The sequence below is a fragment of the Dipodomys merriami genome, unplaced genomic scaffold, assembly GCF_024711535.1.
Source record: "Dipodomys merriami isolate MVZ:Mamm:240054 unplaced genomic scaffold, mDipMer1.0.p SCAF_61, whole genome shotgun sequence".
NCBI lineage: Eukaryota > Metazoa > Chordata > Mammalia > Rodentia > Heteromyidae > Dipodomys > Dipodomys merriami.
The window spans coordinates 7,215,479-7,237,956 of NW_027206191.1; the positions used below are offsets into that span (position 1 = coordinate 7,215,479).

General features: G+C 36.2%; 1 long non-coding RNA gene and 1 pseudogene across 1 annotated transcript; both read left to right on the top strand.

Moving 5' to 3' along the window:
- The first annotated feature begins 206 nt into the window (after positions 1–206).
- On the top strand, positions 207–11,569 carry LOC138814768 (uncharacterized). The gene is made up of 3 exons (XR_011368082.1): positions 207–479; positions 6,471–6,521; positions 11,370–11,569. It is a non-coding gene; the product is annotated as an uncharacterized lncRNA (long non-coding RNA).
- Positions 11,570–13,944: 2,375 nt separating this feature from the next.
- LOC138814775 (U6 spliceosomal RNA) lies at positions 13,945–14,044 on the top strand (annotated as a pseudogene).
- The last annotated feature ends 8,434 nt before the right edge of the window (positions 14,045–22,478 follow it).

Genomic DNA, 22,478 nt, shown 5'->3' on the forward strand with positions numbered 1-22,478 from the left:
GAGTTCCTTGGGAAAAAAGGCTAGGCGAGCCGCTGTCATCTTGCTCTGCCCATACTGCTTGCATCACAGGATTACAGCCACACCCCCATTCTTTCATGTTCCTTTCTGACCAATGAGATACAAGAATGGTGACCACGCCCGCATTCCATGATGCAGGGGAGCACCAGGATTCCCTCTGTTTGTTTACAACACTACCAGAAGTTGAGGAAGGTAGAGGTGGTTGAGTGATCAGCAAGAGACTTGAGGAGAGTTTGGAGTATAGTAGGAAATTGATGCTCCCACCAGCGCCCCACCTCCCTCCCCACTTCTTGCGGTGCTGGGTTTCAAACCTCAGGCAATGGAGCACTCCAGCAGTCATAAGGCCCCAACCAGGTCCCTGCCCCTGGTCTTCTGCTCTGGGCCCATGTATCCACAATGCCACCTCCATCACTGCTCTTCCCACCTGTCACAGCTGCCAACAGCTTCTCTGAGCAGCACAGGTGAGTGGCTGCCCCAACACTACCCCTGCCGCTGGAAAGACACTCCGCTGGGGTCCCCCTGACCCCTGCTTGTTTCCTCTCCCTGGCTCTGAGGAGCCACCTTTCTGTCTTGGGCATTTCTGAGAAAGAGACTGAATAGAGACTCAGGCTGTGCTGGATCGGGGTCCTCCTATCTGTGACAGGTATGCTCCACCAAGCATGGTCCTCTGTAGTTGGGATGGTAGACATGTAGCGCCATGCTCAGTTATTGGTTTAGATAGATTATCCCAAACTTTTAGTCCATGCCAGCAGATTCTTGACCACAGATGAAGTTCTGGATAGTGCCGAAACCATCAGACTTCAGTCTCCTCAGAGGACAGTTGTGAGGAAACAAGGGATTCATACAGAGGGTTCTGTGGAGCATGGCTAGGCACAGAGGGAGCATCCTTCAGATAAGGTTCTCGGCAATTCTGTGAGCATATGACAGGAAGATACCCGGAAAAGGCTTAGGTGGGGTCTGTTATTAATTGTGCAACAGGTGTGGGATTATGAAACAAAACATGGCTCTCATCATTACTCTATCCCCATGAGGAAGGGGATCCTTCACTCTGTTGAGTTTTTCAGCTGAGGAAACAGATGCACAGAGAAGCTGGGTGACCTACTTATGACCTCAAGGTCACAGGAAGCTCAGCCTGACTTCTCTACCATGCTCCTTGGGACAATGGGTTCTATTCAGTCCACTTGATGTGGTGGGAATCACTTCTTGTCAGTTGTGGGTCTTGAACTCTAGGCCTGGGCGCCGTTCCCAAGCTCTTCAGATCAAGGCTAGTGCTCTACCACTTGAGGGCACTTCCGGTTTTCTGGTGGTTGTTTGAAGATAAGAGTCCCACAGACGTTTCTGCCCGGACTGGCTATGAACCATGATCATCATATCTCAGCCTCCTGTGTAGCTAAGATTAGAGTTCTGAGCCACTGGCACCCAACTTAAGCATAATTCTGATTTTCTTTCTTCGTCTCTCACATAGTAACTGGTTGAATGTTTTCTGGATGAGGTGGCCCAGTGTCCCTATGTGCCTAGAACCCAAGGTAGCCCTCTCATTCAGGAAGTGGGCTGTGGGTCAGGAGCTGTCTAGCTCAGACTGTTGAAACAGCTCCATGACGTAAGCCCCTCTGTGCCCTGGCTAGACCATGATGGTTATTCATTTTCCATCCAACCTTCCTGGACTTACTGTATTGTATTGTTTTTTACATCATTTTCTAGCACCTGGCCAAAATTATGATATAGTTATGGAATGAAAATGTAATGCCATCTTAAGAAAGTCATTTAGGGCTTTGTGAATGTGGCTTCATGGTACATTGATTGCCTAACATGCATGAAACCCTGGGTTAAATTCCCCATTACCACATAAACAAAAAAAACTGGAAGTGGTGCTGTGCCTCAAGTGGTAGAAGGCTAGCCTTGAGCAAAAAAAGAAAGACAGAAAGACAGAAAGAAAGGAAAATAGAGAAAGAAAGAAAGAAATAATGAAAGAAAGAAAGAAAGAAAGAAAGAAAGAAAGAAAGAAAAAAAGAAAGAAAGAAAGAAAGAAAGAAAGAAAGAAAGAAAGGAAGGAAGGAAGGAAGGAAGGAAGGAAGGAAGGAAGGAAGGAAGGAAGGAAGGAAGGAAGGAAAAAAAGCCCTGGGTTTCCCTTATTTGCAATAACTAGTGTATGTCTGAGTCAAGCAGAAATGATCAGATAAGTTGCTGTTAGGGAAATGAACCCTAAGATATGTATTTAAATGTTTTTTCTTTCATGTGATATTTTTCTAACACATTTATAAATTATTTCTTGGTTGTTTTGTATTTCCCTCACCCAGGGTATAACCCTTGCTTTCACTGTACTTGATAATGATATAATTTGTGGAGGGGAAGGGAAAAAACACGTCATTTAAATAGGGATACAGGTGGACCCATTGCAACAATGAGATATGCAAGTCGTTATGTCAAAAACGAACTTTACAACTTTGGTGGGGGGGATGGGAAGGAGGATTGGGTCTGGGGGCAGGTGGAGGATGGGAGGGGGTCAGAAGGGGAACCAAAGTAGGAGGATACAATGCTTGATAAGAAATGTACTCATCTTGCCCCTGTAATTGTAACCCTTCTGTACAGTATTTTCACAATATAAAAGAAAAAACTAGTAAATGCAAAATAAAGAATCCCTACTTTGAATATATAATTGCTCCTTCCAAACTGAAACCTGACAGTAGTCCCTAATTCATTAGGTCATTAGGTCACAGCAATTAATGCCAGTAATGTGCTTAGATTTCAGGTGAAGATTAATTCTGGAAATTCAAAGATTCCAGGATTTTGTGTGGTCACTGCTAATCACAAAGAGAAGGGTAATCTAAGTGACATTTGGAAACCTTTTTGGTCAGTGACTGCAAAAAAAGGCAGAGGCTAATTAACAGTTGTGACACAAGAGAAAAAATAACTCCAGATGGAAGGAATAAATGATAGTAACTAAGGTATACCAGAAATTGTTCTAGAAAACAATTTTGGTTATTGAAGAACTAGTTTTCAACTAGGCTTATTCCTCATTGCCTTTAGCATTCTAAATCTCTTAGGCTAGTTATTAATCTCTGTGTGATAAATGTATCTCTCTCTATGCTGTTCTTTCATACTCGATATCCTTTGCTTTCTAAAAATCTGTCTTTCTATATTTCTCTATGAACATTTCCTGATACTAAATACACCAATACAGATGGTAGAGGATGTTAATGGAGGGATCCCATAGCTAATGAGTCATTAATGTAACAGAATGGAAAAGGAGGACATATTATTGCTACCTCAAATTTTCTGAAAAGCTGCAATGGCATCATTTGGTTCAAATTTCCATTGTTTGTCTACATAGTGTCATTCAGTGCACATAAATGCAAATATGAGCCAGGTGCTGGTGGTTCACGCCTGTAATACTAGCTACTCAGAATGTTGAGACCAGAGGATTGTGGTTGAAAGACAGCCTGGTCAGGAAAGCCCATGAGACCCTTATCTTCAATTAAACACAGGTAACCCGGAAGTGGTTCTGTAGCAAAAGTAGTAGAGCACTCAACTTGACCTGAAGAGCTGAGGGACAGCGCCCAGGATCAGAGTTCAAGCCCCATGACCAACAAATAAAGTGAAAGATGACTTTGTTTCCCCCAAAGGAATGACAAAATTAATAATCTTCCCAAGCAGAAAAATAAATTCCAAAATGATTCAATGCACCTACTTTTGCTGAATTACTTACTTTATGGCTTCTTTGCTGGACATATTCTCTACTTTTAAAAATAGTCAAATATTAGCTTTACAAAAAATTTCATCAAATATTAGTTATTTCAAAAGAGAAGTCTATTCAGTTGATGTCACTTAGCTTTCTTACTATCTTAGTTCAAAGCTAACCCAGGCAGGATAGTCTCTCAAATTCATTTTTAATTAAACACCAAAAAAGCACAAGTAGAGTTTTGGCTCAAGCAGTTGAGTACTAGCTTTGGGGGCAGGTGGGCAGGAAAGAAAATTGTTCAGGGACAGGGTCCAGCTTCTGGATTCAAGCCCCAGAACCAGCACAAACGAACCAAACAAGCAAACAAAAAAACCCAGATATTTCTTTGGGATCCTCCTTAAAGGAGTACTCATTTGAAAAGAGGCTCCTTTTGGTGATCATACTCACTGGATCCTGCTTTTCTGGAATCCTTATTGCTCTGGAGAACTCAGGACAGACTAAAGAAATTGATAACTGACTCCTGCAAATGGTGATAGCTCTCAGGGGTGAAATATCCATCCATAAGGCACTTTAAACCTCCATGTCTTTGTTTCTTTGCAGTAGAACACTTTTTAAACAACGTTATTTCCTTTTGTTCTATGATGGCTTTCAAATGGCACATTATTTTTGTAATACTCTCAACTAGAACTTTACAGAAAAGTTTTATATGAGTAAAGAACATATTTGAAAAAGTCAAGAACAGAGTTTCCTTCAAGCCTTGGGATTCTTTTCTTGTACAGTAAAAAGGAAAGCACAAGTTAACTTGAACTTTGTCATTCCTCTATGTTCCATTCCTCTCCTGGGATCAGTTTCCACATCCAGTTACCATTACTTCCAGTAACAATTGATGGTGCTGCTTGAGGTATAATAAATGTTTACTGGCTTCACTGAAATAACACAAGGACACCTTTGGACATGAGGTAACACGTGTTTCAGAGAAAACTTAGTAAAGAGAAAATATGAAAATTATATTGCTTATAAATATATTATCCATGAGTATATTGAGTTCAAACTTTTTAAGGTCTCTGTAAATTAAAGTGAATTGTAAATGGGAAGAAGGTTCTCAGATCATTCCTTTTGTGAGTGTATGTACAGCACATTATTTCCCGTGTATATGAATTAACAGTAAGGGAAACTATAGCAATAATAGGAGAAAGAGAAGTTCTGTGTTAAAGTATATGGGTTCAATACACTATAGAAGACTCTACAAATAAGACAACATTGAAACAATAAAGCCAAGTCCAGTATGTAGATTTATGGGAGTGATGTAGAGAAAGCATTACTCCTAGGTGGAACACGAAGTATGAAGCCACTCCCTTTCTAAATCACACTTGCTAATCACACAACTCTGTAGAAAGTATAATGGAAGTATAATTCTGGTTCCAATGCAAGTCAGATATAAAAGCATGGACTTAAATGGAAAAAAAATCCATCTTGAGAGAACAGGGCTTATACTAGCAATGAACTGCTGGCTAAGATGATATTTCTTTTTCTTTCCTTATATATTTATTGTTGTTGGTGGTGGTCTTGGCACTTGAACTCTGGGCCTGGGCACTGTTCCTCTGCTATTCAGCTCAAGGCTAATGCTCTACCACTTGATCCACAGTGCAACTTCCAGTTTTCTTGTAGTTAATTGCAGAAAAGTGTCTCCAGTACTTTCTTACCCGGGCTGGCTTTGAACCCCAATCCTCAGATCTCACCACCACTCAGCTTACGATCACATTTCTAACAGTGTACACTCAGGATATGTAATGGGTATATTAATCTATCTTTATTTGAATTCTTGAGTTAAAAATCTCGGCTACAGCATAGACTTTACACTCACAAAAATGTTTATAGCTTAAAAGTTGATACTTCTGGAGAAATAAAACCTAAGAATGTAATGGAGTCTGGGAAGTTCAGTTTGCAACCAGCTAGGCTAGAACAGTCTTTGCAACAGTACCTATAATTGAGGAGCCAAAAGCTGTATTGGAAGAATGGCTCAGGTGATGGAATACCAGTCATGAGCAAGATTTATGAATAAGAGCTTGAGGCTTTTGTGTACATATATACAAACATACACATAAACACAGAGGCACTTATATGTGCACACACAAATGCACAAATGAAATGACTCTCATAATATGTAGAAAAATTACAAAACAATAGAAAATATGTCCTGAGTAAGACTAGAATTATGTGATAATTTTTAATATTAGAAAGTCCTCAAGTTACTTTTTTCAAAAGTATTTGAGAATATTACATAGGTAGGGACCAGAGATAGTAAGAGAGTCAAGTAATCATTATTAAAGGTATCGGATCCATTGAGGAATGAATCAGAGACCCCGCAGGTGCATCTGAAAATGTTCATATCCTGTGTCAAATGTTAGAAAATGTTTGAAAATTGTACAGGAACAGTCTGAGCAGTGTAGTGGGTAATATCACTGGAGAAATTCAGAATTGGTAATCTGTATTTAGATTAAATACAACAAGAAACTATGGCAGGGCAATGTGATATAAGCCTAGAATTCTAGCACTCAGACTAAAACAGAAGATTAGAGAGTGGAATTACATAGTGATACCTTCCCTGGACCAGGTAGTATAATTTTGTCTTAATAAAACAAAGCAAACAAGAAAGGAATACACAGTTGGAATGCTGGGCTAATTTTGTCATTTTTTGCGAAGTCAAGTTTCCTATTGAAATGCAACTCATATATAATCCTCACTTGTGTTTTAAATTCTCTCTCCATTACAGAACATTCCTAGATGCAAAATGACTCATGATTACCTTCCAAAATTTGAGAAAGTAAGTAATCATCATTCTGTTGGATTCCAAAGAAATGATGAAGGATTACAAAGGCTTAAGCCTGGAGAAATAGCAAAGTTTATCTAATGTAGGACTTTGTAAATGTTGCTAAATTAGAATTGAGATTTAAAATAAATATTTTGGTTTTGTTTGTAATTTCATATTCTATTAGATATTTCAAAATTCTTTTCTTTTTTTGTCAGTTGTGTGGCCTGAACTCTGGGGCTGCACACTTTCCCTCAGCTCTTCAGCTCAAAGCTAGTACTCTACCACTTGAGCCACAGCACCACTTCTGAGTTTTTTCGCTTATGTGGTGTGGAGGAATCGAACCCAGGGCCTCATGCCTGTAAGGCAAGCAGTCTACCACTGAGCCACCTTCCCAGCCCCAAAATTATTTTTAAATAGAGGGTTTAATTGACAAATTCACAAATGATTCTTGCGGTCTACTTGCCTAGAATATTCTTTCAAGAGAGATATAATTAGAAATTAGTTAATAGATAATTCCAACAATTCATGTATAAAATGATAATGTGAATAATGTAGACAGAGTTGCCAAGAAATGCATGATATTAATTTATAAATTTATCAAAAGCAATTTTTTGAAGCTTTGGTATAACATAGTATGAGGAGAATAATTGTGTGACATCTTTTTCTTCTACCTATGTAACACAGGAAGCAATTCCCTTAATTATGTGCCTCTGTATACAATGAGAAAAATGCAAGATTGGGGGTTTGTTTTCATTTTTTTGTTTTATTGGTTTGTCCTAGTGCTTGAACTCTGGTCCTGGACACTGTCTCTGAGCCTGTTCATGCTCAAGGCTTGTGCCCTACCATTTCAATCTCAGTGCCACTTGTGTCTGGCTTTTGCTGAGAAGTTTATTGGAGATAAGCATCTAAGGAACCTTCCTGCCTGGGTTTGCTTTGAACTGTAACATTGCGCTCTTAGCATCCTGAATATCTATGGTAATTAAAAAAGTATAAATATAAATAATATTTGCAAATGGTCTGATCTCAAGAATACTAGGGGTGGGAAAATGATGCAACACAGTTTATTGTGGTGTTCTTTCCAGAACATGGAGGGCATCACATTAGCAGAGGTGTAGTATTTTTCACAATAAAGATAAGCTATTAGTGTTGTAAATTAAGGGAACCTTTGAGGTGCACCCTACACCTTGGAAACTGTTGGGGTATGATGACTTTATGGCATAAGTCTTCGGATTGATGGTCACATAAATAATAGCTTACCCTGATAAACAATTGCTTACTCTTGAAAAATTAATTATTACAGATGCTTCATAGTTTTATCCTTTACCAGAATGTGGCTATTTTTCTGTTTATTTCTCAATCTGTAGCAACCCATTGGAATATGAATCTATTGCAGAATTACATAACATGCAAACAGGTATTCTTTTGAATCTCTCAGGTAGGAATGTTCAGAATTTGAAAATGAGTAGATATTAGTCATAGGAATTTTGAAGAACACATATATTCTGTCCTCTTAACAACTTATTTACTTTTAAAAGTTATGGGTTTCCATTGAATGAAACTGTTTACTGTTTTTGTATGAGAAAGTTTAAATTTATTCTTTTTTCAAAATATTGGCAAGTATATTGTGAAAATATTGTCTAGTTGGATAACATTCAAGTTGATGGCCCTCTGATTAAAAAGGTGTAATTAATTCAAATTTAATGCCAAATAGTATTGATTTTTAAAAGTTACTAAAAAATAATAATATTTACTATACCAATACAGTGAAATTTTATTTCATGTAGCTTATTTATTTAATTTAATTTTCTTGTCAAAGTTATGTACAGTGGAGTTACAGTAATTGTAAGGTAGTGAATACATAATGTTTCAAACTTGTTATCCCCTTTCTCATTTTTCTCAGTTTTCCGTCACCACAATACCCCTCACAAGTTGTAATGTACATTTTCATCATATTGTCTTGAGAGCATTGTTATTGCATTGGTTTGCCCTTTGTCCTATTTCTCACCATTTTGTTGTTCCTATTCCTTTCCGTAATTAAGGTAAATGTATACCAGTACACAGGGTATCCAAATCAAAAACAGCAGGGAATAAACCATAGGGAAAAATGTCAAAAGAAAATAGAAATCACATAGTACATTAAAAACAACAACCGCAAATAAAAATCTCTGTTTCCATATCTTGGATTTTATTTTGCTTAGCATCAGCATATATGGTCATATATATAACATAACAAAGGCCCTGGAAAATAATAGTTGCATGGACATGATATCATGAAAACAACATTTAACTGTTTAATATGGTAAAGATGGAATTAGGATTGGTGAATTCGCGATTCTGTTAAAGGAATTTCAAAAGAGTTTTAAAGTTATGACAGGTAAATTTTAATTGTTCAAACTTTTTAACAACTTAACCTATTAAAAAAAATAAAATTGCCTGGGAGAATAGGCTTTCATGCAAAGAAATCCATGGAGACTTAGCTGAGAGGGAGTGATGTGGGTGAAGATGGCTCTTTTTCACACTAAACAGACAAACCTCACAAACCTTGCTGTAAATCCTGTAGGTTACCTTAAGAATTTTCCTTACCCAAAAAATATACTCTTACTGTGTGAAACAAGGTTGTAGTGGAATTTAAATTCAAAGTTCTTTAAAAAAAGACATCAAAGCCGGGCGCTGGTGGCTCACGCCTGTAATCCTAGCTACACAGGATCTGAGGATCTGAGGATCTGAGATCTGAGGATCTGAGGATCGCGGTTCAAAGCCAGCCTGGGCAGGAGAGACCATGAGACTCCTATCTCCAATAAACCACCAGAAAACCGGAAGTGGCGCTGTAGCTCAAGTGGTAGAGCGCTCGCCTTGAGCTGAAGAGCTGAGGGACAGCGCCCAGGCCCAGAGTTCAAGCCCCACGACCGACAAAAAAAAAAAAAAAAAAAAAAAAAAAAAGACATCAAAATTGTGATTTGACCTTTACTTACTAAACAGTAATTCTCTGAAAAAGATAATTGTGTGCAAACTGTTTAGGGGAAAGTGCCCTCCACAATGAAAGAAGATATTGGGTTTACACTTTTCTGTTTATAATACTTTCCACAATGTCTTTGCATATAAAGCACTGAAACACAGAAAAAAATCTGATTGGATACTTCAAACAAATGATTTCGCATTTCTAAGTGGCTCAAAAATATAATATCATTATTAACATGAGACTGTGAAGACTTCTCTTATTACATAAGCCAAAAAGTTTTGGGATCAGAAAAGAAGAGCAAATGGAAAAAGTAAGAAAACAGTATTCTTCGAAGCCCTAGCTAAGCATATTAGCTTCAGCAATGGAGGGAGGCCAAAACTTTTTAAAATAGATTGTCTTAATATTTTACCTACATAAAGTGGTTTTACAGAGCCTATTTGTCTCACTTCAATGCACACTAGATCGAATGAAGACATAAAAATAAGTTCCACATCCAAATAAAATAGTTTTAAAAGAGAAACCATGAAGACGTAGCAGTGGGAGAGGTCTTATAGTCCTTCCACTTCACTAGACTTTAACCCAAGAAGCTGTGATTAATTGGAAATCAGGTAAGAGCTAAGAGGAGGACATAGAAATAGGTCATCGAAGTATTGTCCTTTGTAACAGACACTGTCATCCAAGGTATCGGTGATTTAACTCTATTCTTCTCCATACATCTTGTTAAGCAAATGCAAGACCAAGAGAAAAATAATCTATTGAAGTAATTTTGAAAAGAATAACTTCACTGTTCCTGATATGGTATCTAACGAGAATCTTAAGTGAGACGATAAAAGTGGAGTATTCTTCGCTTTCCTCTAAGCATCTTGTTAGCAAATTATATCTTTGAGGTTAGAAGTAATTGAACCAAAAAGTGGTGGAGTACTTATTTTTGTGGGCACTTTAGACATAAGAATACTTTCAAGGTAAAAGAAAAAACAGTATAGCTAAATATTTGTGATCACAGCTTCTTGGACTGGTTTTTTGGAGAAAAGGTTTTACCTGAGAGTTTGTCCTCATTATCATAGATGTTGGGTTTTCGTGGCAACCAAATTCAAGAGGGAAGTTTAATGGACTCGCTTGGACAAATAAAAAGCATAATAGAAAAAATGGGAAATAATCTTTAGTGAATTACTTTGACCGATTATTTTGCCAGAACAAAGAAGGAAAGATATAATTCAAAATCACTTGACTGAAAAGTATGAAAAAGAGTAGTAAAGAGAGATGAGAGAAAACATAGAGGACTGTTTTCTCTCCAACAGAGTAATGGGTTTTGATCTTGTTTCTTCCATTCTATATTCACCAGCTATCAAATGTATCTCAGGACTGGAATATCCAGTTCAGACAAAGATCTCCCATTAGAAAATATTTGCTGCAGATGTAGGTGATTTATAACCTTAGACAATCTATTTAAATCTGTTCAAAATTCTCCCCTACCCCAAACTGCCCTCTTTGAACAGTTGGTTTGCTTTTCACATACTGCCCTTGATTAACTATTTAATATTTTGAGAGATCATATTCATACTCTGTAGAGTTTGCTGTTTGGTTGTGATTTTTATGTGTTTGATTTTTGTTGTGCTTTTAAATAAATTTCAAAAGGTTGTGCAATTGTGTTACAATTAAATATGTCCATGTAATTGTCCAATGCTCCTGGATCAGAGTCACTCCTTCTATCATTCTCAACCAACTCATTCTCCAAGATTTATTTCAGATTTACCACTTCCTTTATCACATGTGTACATTGAGTATTCTAGTTGTGCTTGCCACTTTTTCATTTTTCATTCATTCTGTTTTTACTAATATTCTTCTCTGGTTTCAACTTCTTGATAGTCATTCTGTTAAACTGTCTGTTCATACTTTGACAGGTTTATATACATTCTATGGCATTTCAATCCTGCATATACTTGAACTGATATCAGCTTATATTTCCATAATTAATTCATCTGCAATAACAATTTGCAAGACTGGAGACGTGAAGCACCTAGACATGATTTTATTCTCATCCATTTGGAAGATTAATCTTTATTCAACAAGAAAGTTTAAAAATGGCTTAGAATGTTTTCCTAACTACCAGTTTTTATAAATGGCTTTGTACAATGGTTTGTGATTATTTTACTTTACATGGGATAATATTCTCTACTACGTATAACTTTTGGGAAAAGAAGAAAACTAAAATTTATTACTGTGGAGGAATATGATAGAAATAGAAGACAGATTTTATGTTTGTCACATCTCTCATGAGTACCCATATTCAAGACTTAAAGTCATATTTCTTAAGGAAAACATCAAACAACATGATAATGCAACTATTCGTGATCTTTTAAAATGTACTTTATTATTTGATGAAATTTACTTTATTAGCTAATGTTTAGGCTTGAAATATGGGAGGCTGATCTAGGTAACACATTTCTGGAAGGCATCTACTGAACAACACAAATGGTCGGGGCTACTATTTCTATAATTTAAGGAATGGTTGAACCTGTTTGGTATTAGTGCAGGATAATAAATCAACTCTATTGTAACTTGCTCCTTCCACTTGAAAAACTTTTGTTACTAAGTATATAATTGTCAAATGTCATTTTGGCGAATGTGCCTTTAAAAAGTTTATTTGAGGGGCTGGGAAGGTGACTCAGTGGTAAAGCACTTGCTGGCATGCATGTTTTTCTGAATTATATTTGACTTCTAAGTCAAGTTTTCCTATCCTTGGTAGAAAAATTATGGATCTATCCTTCCAGGAACTATTTTTTGGCCTACTTATACTGGACTGAAATCTTTCATTAATCATTAGGAGAGGGGTATTAAAAATATTCTTGTGACATTTGTGATCTTGTTCACTAATATGGGCTGGTCATCTGTAAATTGAAAGTGTGAATTACAGTAGTTTCTCTCAGATTTTGTGATCTCATCTTTCATTTTAAGTTGCCTTGCATTTCACAATTGCTTACTGCTAAATCCTGTGTAATTGGGGCCCTGAATTATTATAGGAAATGAGGAGTTGAGATGAGTCTTCAATTACTTTCTGTTGGCATGTGGCATGGGCCTAGGTGTGAATACTTGCCCTTCTTGTCTGATGATACAGATAACTAGGACCTAGGATCCTAGGACGCGTGGATCCTGTAGAAGAATAATACCTTTTGGACATCATATCAGCAAAATTTGGGTATGATCAGAAATATGGGGAAAACCATTCTGAGTCCAGCGAGTTAAAACAATATACAGAGCAGCAGAGTAAAATCCCTTACAGATTAAAGGAAAACAACATTTTCTTTTACCATGTGAATTCAGGAGACTAAGAACACTTAGAAGGTATCACAAGTTTATATCGAAGACATTGCATTGATACTTCTTATATTCTAATAAATATTCTAAACCTAATTATTTATATTCCTATCTATTTATTGTAATAAATATCAAATTATTTGTCAAATTATCGATTAATTCTAGCAAGTTTCATTGTGTGAAACATAAAATTAGCACATATAAATATAAAATATATAACTGTATGTAATCTAAGGAAATGTTTTTCATTGTTCTGTTGTGGTTAGGGTATCAAAGGCAACTCTGTTTTACAGTATTATTCCATTATCTCTACCTCAGAGTTTGGTAGAGTTAGACCTAAAGCTTTACCATTTGTAGATTTACAGCCTAGAGGCAAGAGGAAACACTGTGATTAAAACATTACCAATTTAAGGCCTAATATCAAGGAAAAATATGGACTTCTCCTGGAGCTATGGAAATATTTGGCGGTAGAAATTCAGTAGTGTAAGTTCCTGCCTGATTGGATGGTAGACAGGACAGGACATTAGGTAATCATGCATAAGAACAATTTTTTTTCACCTTCTTGGCTTTAGCTACTTTTGAAATGGTAGGTATAATAAACAATTATATTTTGATAAAATACTTTCTACTCAGAACTGTTTATTTCTCTATGATCCCTTGTAACTATGATTAGTTTTTTTTTTCCAGTAGGATAATCTTTGCTGTCAGGGTAAGATATTCTGGTTGGTCTGTTACTACATGGAAGAAGGGTAAAAGGTCAGTAGACATTTGTGCCAGTAAGACCTCATTTGGGAAATTTTAAGCTGCAAAAGTTTAGAAGTAGCTCTTCAGCAAGGCTTACTTTGAATCCATTAGCTCCACAAAGCTAACTCAGTTGATAAATAAGTACTTGAAAAGCCATATCTTTGAACCTAGCTATAAAGGCTACAAAATATGATGAAATTTAAAATGAAAAAGACTTAAAATAGTCATTGGCAAATAATTGCAAGTGTGAGCAATCTACCGAACAATATGTTTTTTCCACTATACACAGAATTTCAGAGAAATAAGATCAATAGCATTGTTAGTAACAATAAGGTTTCCTTGTTACAAATAGGCAACCAAGGATATATGCCTGTATAAAGATTACATCATTAACTACTTAAATTTACAGGATACTACATGCTTCAGCAGCACGTATACATAAATTACAACAATATAGAGATTAACATGCCACTTGGACAGGGATGATATGAAAATATGCGAAGTATTCCATATTTTTCATCCTTCAGATGCAAGAAATGAAAAACAGTTATTAAAAAGTTGATTACAAAAATACAAGTGTAACAACACATGCGATTCATATAATTAAAAGTTAGTCTTTTCACAATGATTTATTTTCTCTTTTTCCATTTTTACTATTCTAAATTATTCTAACTGGAAAGTAGAGAACTGATAGAAAGCAGAGGAAAGATTTTCCTGTGTATTAAAAGGTACAGACTGAAAATGAGGACCAATGGTGTCTTCATGTGCAGCTTATTCTAGGAATGAGAAAATAGGAAATAATACCTTCTATGTAAATGATTTGGGAAATGGCAGAGCAGAAAGTGAAATGATGCAACCAAAAATATAAAAGCAAAATAAGTTAGGATAATTATGGAGCAATCATATTATCTATGAGAACCATGAAAGAGAGAGAGGAAGAGAGACATGTGCAATGAACTAACTAGCCACAAAATCCATGCCTCTGATCAATTTATAGAGCAAAAAATTTTATTTTTAAAAGAGATGGAAATAGAATTTATAGTGTGTCTCTTTATGATGTGCAATGTAATGTATTGATATGCATTGTGTTGATCACTTTTCTGTTACTGTGAGGAAAATACCTGCAAAGAACATTTCTAAGGAGGAAACTATTATATTGACTCATGGTTTAAGAGAACACAGTTTAAGATAAAGTGTCTCCATTGTTTTTAATTATATTTTTATTATCTTAAATAATTGTACAAGTGAATTTCCATTCAACAAATCAGTTTTTAAGTACAATGGATCTTTACATAATTCACCACACCCTTCCAAATCTCACCCCACTTTAATTTTTTCTACTGTCATACTATCTGTATTGAATATTATGCCTTCACTCTTTTCCTCCATAACTCTTTTTAATCCTTCCCTTTGAATTCCCCTCATATCTTAAATGATAGTTTCCTGGTATTCATTTTGTTGGATTAAAAATTCAATTTTATAAGAAAATACACCTTTTAAATTCTCTGCAAATAGAATGCTTTGGTTGATATTGTTGTGAAAACTTGTATAAAGTTCTATCTTCCAAATATGAGACAGAACATGGGTCCTTTGTGTGTGTGTCTCTGACTTAGTTTACTTAACATATTTTTAGATCTATCCATTTCTTTGCAAATAATGTAACAGTCTTCATAATGGATGGGTGCAATACAATTGTGTATATGTGCCACACTTTCTCTAACCATCCCTCTGCCAAAGGGCATCTGGGCTGTTTCCTTAAGTTTTCTACAGTGAATAGTGCAGCAGTGAACATGGTTGTGAAAGTGATTTTACTGTAACCTTTTGGAAGAATTCATCACTATCTTTCTGGGAACAATCTTCTAGCCAGTTTTCCAGAATAAGCACATCCCTCTCTTCATCTCCATTAGAACGTATTGCAAATCCTCAAAAACACACTACCCCCTACAGGTCACAATAAGCTAAAACCACATGGTGCCCATATTTTTTCAATAGTGTTTTTCATAATTGTACATATTATTTAGTGAGAACTTTCTTTTTTTGGTTATTTATTTTTTATTTATTTTTTTAAATTTAATTTAATTTTATTTGTGAACATACTGTACAGAGGAGTTACAATTACATGGGCAGGATAATGCGTTTAGTGAGAACTTTCTATGTACTTTTCTAATGTGGGAATGAGGGACATGACAATAGTGTAAAGGTAAGAAATATGCAATTTAATTAGCTATTATCATATTTAAAATCATTTTCAGCTCTAACTCATAGCCTCACTTACTATTATTTTAATCTTTATTTGATTACTTCATCTATCCTCTAACTTATAACAGGTGAGTTAAATACGAAGGCAGAAACCGTGGTTTGATTTTGACACTCATGTGTGAGGATGCACAATAAGGGCAAATAGATGAATTGGATTTAATAGTTATTATCCATTTTGTTAAAGTAGAGATGATTTTGCCAAACTGATTCTCACAATTCATATTATATTCAACAACAAGAAACGTGTGACAATTCCCTTTGTTTTGCTCCTTATTAACTTTTGTTTCCATTTAATTTTATTTTTATTTATTTATTTTTCGTCTGTCGTGGGGCTTGAACTTGGGCCTGGGTGCTCTCCCTCAGCTCTTCAGCTCAAGGCGAGCACTCCACCACTTGGGCCACAGTGCCACTTCCGGTTTTTGAGTGGTTTATTGGAGATAAGAATCTCTCGGACTGGGCTGGGAAGGTGGCTCAGTGGTAGAGCGCTTGCGTTGCATGCTCAAGGCCCTGGGTTTGATTCCTCAGCACCACATAAGCAAACAGAATAAAGCCGGAAGTGGCCCTGTGGCTCAAGTGGTAGAGCGCTAGCCTTGAGCTGAAGAGCTGAGGGACAGCGCCCAGGCCCAGAGTTCAGGCCCCACGACCAGACCCAAAAAAAAAAAAAAAAAAAGAATCTCTCGGACTTTCCTTTCCTGTCTGCTTAAACTTGCAATCCTCAGATCTCAGCCTCCTGAGTAGCTAGGGTTACAAGCATGAGCCACCGGCGCCCGGCTACCATTTTATTTTATAATGAAGGATTATTTCACAAATCTATTGTAGATACAAAAATATACTAAAATATTTCTATCCGTATGCATTGATATATACATACACACATATATTACACAGGTTATAAAGATAATATATAACTTCTGGAACTGCACAATTTACTAAATTATTAAAATCATTGATGGCTGGAATCCTGGTTACTCAGGAGGCTGAGATCTGATGATTGTGGTTTGAAGCCATCTTGGGCAGGAAAGTCCATGAGCCTCTTATCTCCAAACAACCGACAGAAAATCAGAATTGGAACTGTGGCTGAAAGTGGTAGCGTGGTAGCCTTGAGAGAAAAAGCTCAGGGACATCACCTAGGCTCTTAGTTCAAGAAGTGCAATCTATCCCAAAAAATCTATTTAATTTACCCCTGTGTAAGTAGAGTATTTCCGTCACCCAAGTGCACATCCATACCCATTTGCAAAGTAACTGTTTTGTCTGAAGTACCACAAAACATTATCACTTAAGTAGAAAGTATTGCAATGTGGGTTCATTCTATCTCTCTCATGGATTTTTCTCCACTCAAATACTCAAATCTTACATTTATTCCAATTATTTAAAATCATAGTTTTTTCTTTAATACCCATAATATTAGAGTTTGAATTGAGTGTCTTGTGCCCCCAAAATGGTTGTTCTTACCACTTTGTCATGTCCTCAGACTTAAATTATCCTGATTATTTTTCAGATAGAATCTGGCTTCCTACTTGTATCTGATTTTGGGCTCAGTACACTTTATGTTATTCTTCCTGGAATTTAAAATAACAGGTGCATGGCATTGTGTACAGATCTTTCTGTCCAGTCTGGGTTTTAAGCACTATCCTTACAACAGTTCGCTCCCATGTAGTCAGGATATTCATAAGCTTGTCATAGTTTTTTTTATTTGCATTTTCTGCAGGTTCTTGAGTACTGAATTAATTTGTGTTTTCTTGGGTTGTTTTGTTTGATTTGAATATACGGATTATTGTTCTTCACTTTTCCTTTTGTTTCTTTCACTCATGTTCTTACCTAAAGTGCTGAGAAACCAATTCTTCTTTCTCAAGATAGTCAAGATGAATATTATTTATTCCAAAGAAATTTCAGTAATATTTAAACACCTCATACCTATGAATAGTATACAAATGCTAAGTTCTGAGAAGGATCTTTTTATTTGCACAGCAGTCTTTGGCATACACAGACAGATCATGAATTTTATGAAGTTAGTAAAACTACAGATGCTCGCCAGGTGGAGAAAAACCTATTATTAATTGTTTGACAGGGTCTTCCCTTCTCGTGAAAGAAATATGCTGCTTGATGCAGGATTACACAAAATCATATTCCTAGGAGGAACCTAAAAATCATCTAATACAACAGACTTGAGAGAGATGAATTGACTTCCTGAATAATTTACTTTTGGGTCAAATAAAAGCTGACTTCCAAAGAGAGAGTAGACTTTAGAGAAACATGAGTTGTATGTAAATAGGTGCTTAGCTGATTTTGTTAATTTGTGAACTAATACAGGGAAATAAAGTATAGCAAGGTTAAAATTAAAGAACTTCACATTGAAATACACATTTGTGTGTGTGTGTGTGAGTGTGTGTGTGTGTGTGTGTGCACGCTCGTGCGAGTACGCGCACACACATGTGCATGTGCTCATGCATACATTCATTATTCTTGCGGCTTGATACTGAGTAGGCATTATTCTTAACCTTCTGTGCCCAAAGGTAGTGTTCTACCACTTGAGCCACTGTTCCACTTTTGGTTTTTTAGAGATAATCACTTGTATTTTCATGATTTGACTAGCTTTGAACAGTGGCCTTCAGATCTCAGCCTCTTGAGTAGCTACCTAAGCTGATTCAGCCTCTGAGTAGCTAGTTAAAATTCTGTCTGTCCTCTATGCTTCACTGCTCTTTTATTCTTTTCCTGAGGTAATCACAAGCGTAAGTCATGTATATGTCTAGTTACTTTAAAAAATACTCTTACTGCTTGGCACCAGGGGCTTCCACCTCTACTTTTAACTACTAAGGAGGCTTGAGAATAGAACCAGGCCAAAAGTTTAGTGGACCTCCTTCTCAATCTATAGCTGGGTGCATTGGATCATTTCCACCACACTGCACTATCTACAGGCTAAGATTGGAAGAACTGCGGAATCCAGGCCAGCCAAGGTAGGAAGCTAGACAAGTTGGTCTGCAACTCTGATGCCATTGATGATGGGAAGGCTAAAATGACAGATCAGGTGCATGTTCTTGTGGAAAGGGAACCCCTATCCTAAAATTAACCACTGATATGACGCCTGCCTAGCAAGAGCAATAACTCAAGTCGAAATCCCCACAATTTCCCACAACCAAAATAAGTATATACATTAACATACAAAAACTTATTAGAATCTGTTCTTTGCTCTAATATCAGCTTTATCTGATTATCATATGATGTGACAGAATAGGTTCTTTATTAAACTTAAGATATATTTTAAAAGACCTAGAAAATTCTTCTCACTTATTAAGTGCAAATGTATGGCAAATTGTCTCATTTCTTACATATTTGACTATCACTATAAATTCAGCTTATGATTATTATGAATAGTAACATATTCTGATTTATTACTTTGTAACAGTTTTTACACTTTTTGCTTCTCTACTGAAGTTTAATTATTAAAGTAGCATCATCAAAATATATTCCTTGGGTACTTAGTGCAGTTTTTTACAAAATTTTTAACCAATGGTTTATATGAATCCTTAATTCGTATATTGTTTGGTTTATTTTTAGTTTCAATTTAATTTTATTGTAAAGGTAATGTACAGAGGGGTTACAGTTACATAAATAAGCACATTTCTTATGGAAGGAACATTGTTATCTCTTCCATCGATTTTTTGTATGCTCAAAATAAGAACTACTGATTCTTTTGCTGTTGCTATTAATCAATTGGTACTTTTTCTTTCTTTGTTCATGCATTTTTATAAGAAAATTTATATGCAGAGGGTTTACAGTTACTTAAGTCATCTAAAGAGTACACTTCATTTTATTATCTAAATTTCAAATTTTGAACTTAAATATTTTCTTTTGTTTCTTTAGGGTAATACTTTTTTCAGAGTTGTAGGATTAGCTAATATAATTTCTTTGTTTTTTCACATGTAAATTATTCAGACACATATATTTTGCTTTTAAAATATTTATGATGTGAATATTTAAAATTATTTTTTGAATTTTTATACGGTTGGTAAATTTAAATAAATTTATTTCTTATAGTTATAAACATATTTGTCCAGGTAACAAATACTGTATTTTCAAGAAGCACATACTTTATTAAGAAAAGTTATATTACCTGGTGACTTTTTGGAAATATTTGTACTTAAATTAAAAAAAAAAAAGTTTGAGCTGGGCATGGAGATTTGTGGCTGCTTTTTTCTAGCTACGGTGGGAAGTGTAAATAGGGTTTGTAATTCGGGAGAGACAGAGCAAGTATAATACCTTATTATAAAAATATTCAGAGTGAAATGATTAGAGATATAGCCACCCCTAGCGAGATATAGAGCACCTGGTTATAATATTCTAAATCTTGAGTTAAAACACGACTAACATCAATTTTTTGTCAAAATAAAAGGATACATGTTTCAAAATGTTTATTATTTAAAACTTATTTGAAAAGGTTCTCATGTCTTCTATTGCTTAATTTTCAGTTTACTTAATCTATAAGAATCCAAGTGTATTGTGATTATTTTATTTCTACTAAACTTTTAGATAGTACGAGAAATATTCTTATTTCATATATTAACCTACATTTTCTATTTGTGATAATTTCCTCTGTTTAATATGATAATATCAATATTCCAAATGTGTGTATGTGGTGTGTGTGTGTGTGTGTGTGTGTGTGTGTGTGTGTGTGTGTGTGTGTGTGTGTTCATGTGGTTTTTGTGTGTGTGCTTTGGGTGTACTTTGTAATGCTTAGGAGATCACACCATTGCTTCACATATGCTAGGCCAATGTTTTACCACTGAGCTATACTGTCTAGTTATAATCCAAATATTGTTTTAATTTTGACTTTTAAATTTTCATTCCTAGTATGTTTTTTTTTCAAAATTATATATGACAAAATGTGATCCATCTTCTATCCATGTTAGCAATTTTTATTGTTTAGAATATTTCCACTGCTTTTCCAGTTCCAAACTCTGGTGTTTTTAATTGATAAAGGTTTTACTGCTTCTTTTCTCTCTTCATTCTTTTTCCCTTTAGATTTGACCTATTCTTTCTCTTCCCCAGATGTCAGGCCACATTGAGGCTCCTGCAACCCACAGCCTTGCTCCTAGTATAGTCACCAATAGGCCAGTGTCCCCAGGATCCAACACAGACTTCTGACTTGGGTAAATAAAGAGGCTGTGCTTGAGTAGCCCACAGTCAGCAGTCAGCAGTCCTGGCACATGGGCATCTACTAAGGCCACCCTAGTAGCTATGGAGACTCCGACCTGAAGAAAGTGTCAGACACACCCATGCAGGCTGACTTTGGAGAAGCTCCTCTTCCAGGTGTAGCATGGTGACGTTTGAAGCAGAACATGGCAGTGCACACACTAGTAGATCACAGCACACACTAAAACAACTTGGTAAGCAATGGTCCTGTGCTCAGAGAGCTGACAGAGGCAGGAAATCAGAAAGAGGGAGAGAGAGAGAGAGAGAGATGGAGAGAGAGAGAGAGAGAACTCAAGGCTACCTCTGATTTGTACCGGTTTCGATATCCTTGCCGAGAAATGCATATTTTCACCAAGAAATAAAAAGGAAAACTCCTAAGTCTAACTCTGATGGAGTAGCTGAGATCAATCTAGACTTCCTACCATAAACAATCACAAAAGTGGAAGTTATGTGAAAAAATATATGTATATAAATGTATATATAATATAAATATGTAGGCATATATATGTATATTCAAATATACAATGTGAATATGTATTGTATGTACAATGTATAACATACGGTGATTAAAAAAAAGAAATACATAGTATTTGAAGGAATAATGACCAAAACCTTCCCAAATTTGATTGAAAGCATGAACCCTTCTATGCAGGAATCTAGCAGCTTAAAGAAGACAATTAACATAATTACACAGGTCCACACTAAGACACATTCTAATTAAACAGTCAAAGACAGGAAACCTCCCAAAGCACAGAGACACAACTCATCACACAAAGGATCTTCAATCATATTATGACAAATTTCTAATTAGACACTAGATTAACAATTAGACATCAAGAGCAACAAATTTAAGGTGTTAAAAGGACATATCTAATACCAACCTTTCTAACAAATATATATACTTCCCCCAAATGTGAGGAATGAGCTAAGTAACTAACGATGGCTCAGGCATATAACCTTACCTACTCCGGAAAGTGAATTGTGAGGATTGTGGCTCAAAGACAGCCTGGGCTGGGTGCTGGTGGCTCACGCCTGTAATCCTAGCTACTCAGGAGGCTGAGATCTGAGGATCGCGGTTCAAAGCCAGCCGGGGCAGGAGAGACCGTGAGACTCCTATCTCCAATAAGCCACCAGAAAACCGGAAATGGCGCTGTAGCTCAAGTGGTAGTGCGCTTGCCTTGAGCTGAAGAGCTGAGGGACAGCGCCCAGGCCCAGATTTCAAGCCCCACGACCAACAAAAAAATTTTAAAAAAAGACAGCCTGGACCTTGTCCCCTCAGGAGCAAGTTGTAGGAGTGCTGTCCTTGAGAAGGACGGAGATCTTCTTGCCATGTCATTGCTGGAACAAATATAGGATAAGGTGGCCATCAAGAATGGAGGCTATTGGCCAGTGTCTCCACAGAAGCAATTTATGAGATTCAGGAGTCCTCTACAAGATCAGAGGACTTTGACCACTGTCCTAGTAGTTTCAGGAATGGCATAACAATGACCAGAGCAACCTCA